Below are 7,989 nucleotides of genomic sequence, written 5' to 3'. Positions count from 1 at the left end.
GCAACAGTGAATCCCCAACTAGTGATTGCCACTTTTTCTTCACCCCGCCCGGAAGATCTTTTTCACAAACTGTGCCCGGGTAAATATTTTTCGAAGTTGGACCTAGCAGATGCGTACTTGCAAATACCGGTGGACGAAGAATCTCAGCGTGTTCTGGTGGTTAACACGCACCTTGGTTTGCACCGATTCACACGACTGCCATTCGGGTGTGCATCCGCCCCTGCATTGTTTCAGCAATATCTGCAAACTGTTTGTGCCTCGGTCCCTACTACAGCAAACTATCTGGACGATATTGTGATCTCCGGAAAGACGGAAGAAGAATATTTAGCCAATCTCAGAACATTATTTCAGGTCTTGCGACAAAATGGTCTTCGCTTGCGGAAGGACAAATGTGTGTTTTTTGCTCGTGACTTACCCTACCTGGGACATGTAATCAATGCCCATGGCATACATCCCAGTCCAGAACACCTCCGTGCCATACAAGACTTGCCTTCGCTGTAGAATTTGAAGCAGCTACAGAGTGTGCTGGGAAAAATCAATTATTATCATCGCTATGTGCGCCACGCCTCTTCCATTTCAGCTCCGCTTCATCGCTTGCGCCGTAAAGGTGTTCCGTTCGTCTCGACGACGGAATGCGAACGCGTCTTTCGCCAGTTGAAATCGGCGTTGCTTTCCAATACTTGCCTTACGCCATTCGATCCCCAGAAAGCCCTTTTGTTGATGGTAGATGCATCGGATTTCGGGATCGGTGCTGTGCTTGCGCACAAAGATGGATCGCACGACCGCCCTATTGCCTTTGCGTCCAAATTGCTCTCGTCTGCGCAAAGAAATTATTCACAGATCGAGAAAGAAGCTTTGGCTCTCATCTTTGGTGTTACTAAGTTTCATGATTTCTTGTATGGTCGTCACTTTACCATCATCACAGACCACAAACCTTTGACATGGCTTTTTCATCCGAACAAGCCTGTACCTCCACGTACAGCGCAGAAATTCATTCGCTGGTCTATTCTCCTCTCGCAGTACCGCTACGATATCTTGTATCGGTCCACTGCTAAGCACGGAAACGCCGATGCGTTGTCCCGTTTGCCTGTTGCTGAGGATAGAGCATTCGATTCTTCCGAACTTGCTTGCCTGTTCATTGATGCGGAAACCGATGACGTGGTCGAATCGTTTCCGATTGTAGTTACGGCCACAGCTTCTGACCCTGTCCTTGCTACCGTTTTCCGTTTTGTTGCTACGCAAAGGCCCTTGTCAAAGTCACGGATCGAGGATCCGTTGGTTCGCTGATTTTTTGCTCACAAGGAGAGACTTTTTGTTCGACGTGGTGTTTTGCTGTTGCGTTCCGATAATGATCACTCCAGGGTCGTGGTCCCACGTTCGTTGCAGTCCTCTGTTTTACGGCTTCTCCACCAAGGACATTGGGGTATAGTGCGAACGAAACAACTTGCTCGCCAGCACTGTGCTTGGTTCGGAATCGATGCTGCGATTACGAATATGTGCTCTTCTTGCATGGCGTGTGCCGAACAACAATCCGCACCACTGCGGAAATTCTTTGCATGGCCAAAAGCCACTTCCCTTGGCAACACTTACACATCGATTTTGCTGGTCCATTCTGGAATGCTCGATGGTTGGTTCTGGTCGATTCCATCAGTAATTTTCCTTTTGTTGTCAGGATGTCTTCCACGACGTCATCTCCCAACATCCAAGCGTTATCCGCTATCTTTTGCATTGAAGGTCTTCCACAGACTATTGTTTCCGACAATGACCCACACTTTATGTCCGCAGAATTTCGGTCATTCTGCAAGGCCAATGCTATTCAACATCTGACGTCCGCGCCGTTTTCGCCTCAGTCAAAAGGTGCCGCTGAACGATTGGTCCGGACTTTCAAGTCCCAGATGTTGAAGCTGCAAGAGTCGCATTCTCGGGAGGACGCGTTATTGCTCTTTTTGTCCTCGTATCGCTCTCAGCCCCGAGATGCTCGCTCGCCGGCTGAGTTGCTCCACGGTCGTCCTCATCGAACTTTGATGTCTTTGCTACATCCGCAGCATCGGGTTCCTGTGCAGCGGCAGCCACCTGCTTTTGCTCCAGGCGACGTTGTATACTATCGCAACGCTCGAGGTTCACGGCGTTGGCTCGCAGGGCGCATTCTTCGCTGCCTCGGCCGCGCTATGTATCTGGTTTTGGGGGCCTCTGGTGAGGTGCGTCGGCATCTCAATCAGCTGCGCCTCTGTCGTCGCACGGGTTCTGCCGCTCCCCGTCTGCTTTCAACGACGGTACCGTCCGGTCAGCGCCCTGGGGACCCATCAACTGGCTCGCCTCAGCCCCAGGTGTTACCGACGCTGCCTTCCATTTTGCCCCATGGCGACGCGCCGCCGCCGCCGCCGCCGCCGCCGCCGCCTGTTCTCCAGCCGGCGAAGCCCGCAGTGGACGCTTCGCTGCAGCCGCCAAGCGCCTCCCTGTGTCACGTGCCGCCGATCGCTTCCCGTGACCAGCTGTCCTCCGACACGGAACTCTTGCCCGCTCCGGACCAGATGTCGTCTTTGCCCGTCGGGTGCCCCGTTCTGATGGAGGTCGACCCTTCTGCCCCTCCTGTCTCTCTGCGGGCGCATGTTGGCGTGCACCCTGTACTAGGTTTTCAGGCGTTTCCTAGCTCCCCTCGGACCGAATGGCAGGGTGCGGGTGGCACAGCCTCGCCTGTTAGGCTCCCCACTTCGTCGCATGCGTCAACATGGGGTCCTCCCCACGGCGACGGAAGCGTTATAACACAACCGTACGCCGATTTGCGGGGGAGGAATGTGGTGTCACCGCCAGACACCACACTTGCTAGGTGGTAGCCTTTAAATTGGCCGCGGTCCGGTAATATACGTCGGACCCGCGTGTCGCCACTGTCAGTGATTGCAGACCGAGCGCCGCCACACGGCAGGTCTAGAGAGACGTCCTAGCACTCGCCCCAGTTGTACAGCCGACTTTGCTAGCGATGGTTCACTGACAAATTACGCTCTCATTTGCCGAGACGATGGTTATCATAGCCTTTAGCTACGTCATTTGCTACTACCTAGCAGGGCGCAATTATCAATTGCTATATACACTCCTGGAAATTGATATAAGAACACCGTGAATTCATTGTCCCAGGAAGGGGAAACTTTATTGACACATTCCTTGGGTCAGATACATCACATGATCACACTGACAGAACCACAAGCACATAGACACAGGCAACAGAGCATGCACAATGTCGGCACTAGTACAGTGTATATCCACCTTTCGCAGCAATGCAGGCTGCTATTCTCCCATGGAGACGATCGTAGAGATGCTGGATGTAGTCCTATGGGACGGCTTGCCATGCCATTTCCACCTGGCGCCTCAGTTGGACCAGCGTTCGTGCTGGACGTGCAGACCGCGTGAGACGACGCTTCATCCAGTCTCAAACATGCTCAATGGGGGACAGATCCGGAGATCTTGCTGGCCAGGGTAGTTGACTTACACCTTCTAGAGCACGTTGGGTGGCACGGGATACATGCGGACGTGCATTGTCCTGTTGGAACAGCAAGTTCCCTTGCCGGTCTAGGAATGGTAGAACGATGGGTTCGATGACGGTTTGGATGTACCGTGCACTATTCAGTGTCCCCTCGACGATCACCAGTGGTGTACGGCCAGTGTAGGAGATCGCTCCCCACACCATGATGCCGGGTGTTGGCCCTGTGTGCCTCGGTCGTATGCAGTCCTGATTGTGGCGCTCACCTGCACGGCGCCAAACACGCATACGACCATCATTGGCACCAAGGCAGAAGCGACTCTCATCGCTGAAGACGACACGTCTCCATTCGTCCCTCCATTCACGCCTGTCGCGACACCACTGGAGGCGGGCTGCACGATGTTGGGGCGTGAGCGGAAGACGGCCTAACGGTGTGCGGGACCGTAGCCCAGCTTCATGGAGACGGTTGCGAATGGTCCTCGCCGATACCCCAGGAGCAACAGTGTCCCTAATTTGCTGGTAAGTGGCGGTGCGGTCCCCTACGGCACTGCGTAGGATCCTACGGTCTTGGCGTGCATCCGTGCGTCGCTGCGGTGCGGTCCCAGGTCGACGGGCACGTGCATCTTCCGCCGACCACAGGCGACAACATCGATGTACTGTGGAGACCTCACGCCCCACGTGTTGAGCAATTCGGCGGTACGTCCACCCGGCCTCCCGCATGCCCACTATACGCCATCGCTCAAAGTCCGTCAACTGCACATACGGTTCACGTCCACGCTGTCGCGGCATGCTACCAGTGTTAAAGACTGCGATGGAGCTCCGTATGCCTCAGCAAACTGGCTGACACTGACGGCGGCGGTGCACAAACGCTGCGCAGCTAGCGCCATTCGACGGCCAACACCGCGGTTCCTGGTGTGTCCGCTGTGCCGTGCGTGTGATCATTGCTTGTAAAGCCCTCTCGCAGTGTCCGGAGCAAGTATGGTTGGTCTGACACACCGGTGTCAATGTGTTCTTTTTTCCATTTCCAGGAGTGTATATATTGTGATGCACGTGTGGTGTCACCGCCAGACACCACACTTGCTAGGTGGTAGCTTTAAATCGGCCGCGGTCCATTAGTACATGTCGGACCCGCGTGTCGCCACTGTCAGCACTGTCAGTGATCGCAGACCGAGCGCCACCACACGGCAGGTCTATAGAGACTTACTAGCACTCGCCCCAGTTGTACGGACGACTTAGCTAGCGATGCAACACTGACGAAGCCTCGCTTATTTGTAGAGAAGATAGTTAGAATAGCCTTCAGCTAAGTCAATGGCTACGACCTAGCAAGGCGCCATTAACAGTTGCTATTATTTATACCGTACCGTCAAGAACGATGTATACAAATGATGGATTAAAGTTAAGTATTCCAGCAGCTACGTACTTTTCTTTATAGCATTCATTCCGTATCCTGTTTCAGACCTCACGCCAGCCTGCTTGAGTTTAACGCGTGCATTTCGGCCTTCTCTAGCTATACAACAGCATGTAGACCTATGTTCACCAATTATGGATTAAAGTTAAGTATTCCAGAAGCTACGTACTTTATTTGCTATTCTCAAGACATTGTCCTGTTCCAGACCTCACGCCATCCTGCGTGAGCTTCAAGCGTGCCTTTCGGCTACCTCACAGTGGCTTGGCTGTCTGGCCAAGTCACAACAACCTTCCCATCATGTGATACATGTAAGGTGGCGCAGAGCAGCGGTTTGGTGAAATTTGATGCCAATGCGACTTCATTAACCCACCTTCAGCTCGCATGAACTTCTGTCGCCTGTAACGACACCTTCCTGTTTGTCGCCGAGCCCGAGGGTGACGTAGCATGGACTTACGTTTTTGCATCTTTACACAGGATGGTTGTAGGCAAATTTCAGTCAAATGCAAAATTATGTGTGGGAATTGCCGACAGTTATGGGATTTAGAAAAAGTGATCATTTAATTATGTTGCATTGCAGTATAATTTTGTTACGGTAAACGTTTTCGATAGAAGCAGCTGTTTTCAAGAAAAACATGAAAAAGTCGCCTTTAAAGCTCCTTGCCCTCTCCCACCTCGACCAACCACCGCCAAGCTCATAACCCATTGATAATGATGTTAATAGACTGTTAATTACAGTCTCCCCCACTACTTTACAAAAATTTGCGTCAACGCGAACTTTTTCCCCTAATGTTCGTTCCTTGACTGGAATAACGGGGAAGGGTCGATGCCAGGCTTGCTCGAGTTAACTTTCTGCCGCCAATCTACTGACCTCGTCCGCAACGTTTACAATGGCACGGCCTAGCCAGACCAGTCCACGCGTCAGGGCCTGACTGTCACCGCGTTGCGCGTGCGCCCCGCCACTTAATGCTAATGATATGCTCCGTGTGATTTACGTCCGGCCGCAGCTGTTAGTTCCGGACGTGAACGGCCGCCGGTGGGGGTGGCGACGGACGAGTCAGTTTGGTCAGTCCTACAGACCGACCCACGGCGCAGAAACAGCTCGCGCACTCTCGTCTGCAGGCAGCTCCGTTAGTAGGACACAGGTCGAGAACAACCCTTCTAGTAAGAGCAACGTACCTCGGTAAGCTCTTAGATAAATTATCTGTAAAAAACTAAAGCAATCATTGACGTTGGCTCAACGTACTCTATTTTTACGAGAAGTTAAGCAAACATTCCCGTTGGCTCAAGGTACTCATAGCTTTACTAGAAGTAATGGCTGGCTCTGAGCACTATGGGACTTAACTACTGAGGTCATCAGTCCCCTAGAACTTAGAACTACTTAAACCTAACTAACCTAAGGACATTACACACATCCATGCCCGAGGCAGGATTCGAACCTGCGACCGTAGCGGTCACGCGGTTCCAAACTGACGCGCTTAGAACCGCACGGCCACACCGGCCGGCACTAGAAGTAATCCTGATGTGTTTGATGTTTGCTTATGTTCCAATAATTTGCCTGTTCTTTTGATTGTGAAGGTAAATGAAGATGAAAATTACACCTTCACAGCTTTCATGTACTGTTCTTTTCTTTTAAGAATTACAGTAACGTTTTCCGAAATACTAAAAACTGAATTTTATTATTAATCTTCTACGTGTTAAGCTCCATTGCAACTGTTTAGAAAACACTTGTTGTTGCGTCTGTAATTGTGAAGACTGGCATACCTCTACATAGTTTTTTTATCCTTGCTTGACGATTCTTCTACTGCCTTCCCTACTATGTACATTTCAGGGGTTCTCTTGTACAACAGGTTGAAAAGGGCTATGCAGCTGAAAACCGTTGAGTTGGTGAAAGCAAAATGAAAGAGTATTTTAATCCAACTACTGGCAGCCAGCACGGCAGTTTCGTTTGGCTGTGTACCTTGCGAGGTGCCGGGGCTAGCAGTGTATTTAACACTAAATTCTTCTAGAATCTACATATGTAAATGATGCTCTAAGCCCCCCCTATTCTAACTCCGACTTTTGCTGTTGCACAAGGATTAAAAAAATTACGCAAACTGACTCTAATCAACCCTGCCAGTGGAGTAGAAGAGAGTTAGGCACCTACAATAATTTAATTTGATAAACAAGTTAAATAAACGAAGGTTTCATTAACATAATGAGGAATGATAGGGTTGCTCTACTGATTAACAGAATGAAAGTTCTGTCCAAAATAACAATATGATTTATTAAGACTAAACACAAAATAATAAACAAAACCACATGAAACATTTATAATACATCAAATTGGCTCAAATTGGATACTCAAACAAACACTGTGAAGGTGAAATTGTCCCTAAACTAGATTGTGAGGTTTAAGACGAAGTGGTATGTGGAGCAAATTCCTTGCCACTCAAATCTTAAGAGGGACACACAGCTAACCCAACATTAATTGCTGCTACTCAAGACAGAACAAAGTTAGAAAAAGATGAACAGGCGCGCTCTGCTGAGCTCTGATTACCACCTAGGAAAATACCTATCTGCCGGTGCTGCGGACATACATTGCCAAACTGTCTTCTTAACTGCCAGAACACGATCTGGCGTACCGGAGGCGATGGCTGGTTGCTTCGACGTCCTCGACCGACAGGCGAGAGCCGACTACTCTAGAGTACCCGTACATGCTGAACACCGAACATTCCCGCCCCCACGACAGTGGCCGTGGTTAAACGTTCCAATCAGCAACTCGAAAACCGGCGGAAATTTCCACTCCATTGCCGGAGCACTACCATTCCACCAATGGTGATTCTTGGCGCCAATTTCTGATTTTGCTACGTCACGGAGCTATGCCCTGAACAAGCCAATCACAGTTACTATTTTGCAGAAAGCGCGGGAATTTTCCCGCCACAACTGCCTGGGTACACAAGTCATTCCCACGTCTCGTTGGTAGCCCACCAGAAAGTGTTTTCACTAAGTTTCTGCGAAGTAACGGAACCTCTAGCCCAGCCGCTACTTCAGGCCCCTCCGGGCGTGTCTTTTGACAATGTCGGCGTCTGGAAAGCATTCACTCGACTCCCTCACACCCTTTCAAAAT

At 50.6% G+C, this 7,989-nt stretch overlaps 1 protein-coding gene across 2 annotated transcripts in view; it reads left to right on the top strand.

The window, feature by feature from the left end:
• The first annotated feature begins 5,925 nt into the window (after window positions 1–5,925).
• The window catches only part of LOC124711767 (fatty acyl-CoA reductase 1-like), a 149,919-nt gene continuing 147,855 nt past the window's right edge, over window positions 5,926–7,989 (top strand). The window contains exon 1 of one of the 2 annotated variants that reach the window (XM_047241980.1): window positions 5,926–6,044. The gene's annotated coding sequence lies outside the window, so the exon portion shown is untranslated. Of the gene's footprint in view, window positions 6,064–7,989 lie in introns of both variants that reach the window. The other variant, XM_047241981.1, reaches the window with a different exon arrangement.

This window comes from Schistocerca piceifrons, chromosome 8, assembly GCF_021461385.2.
Source record: "Schistocerca piceifrons isolate TAMUIC-IGC-003096 chromosome 8, iqSchPice1.1, whole genome shotgun sequence".
Classification (NCBI taxonomy): Eukaryota; Metazoa; Arthropoda; class Insecta; order Orthoptera; family Acrididae; genus Schistocerca; species Schistocerca piceifrons.
The sequence above is the reverse complement of the archived record's forward strand: the minus strand, read 5'-3'. Positions and strand labels throughout refer to the sequence as shown.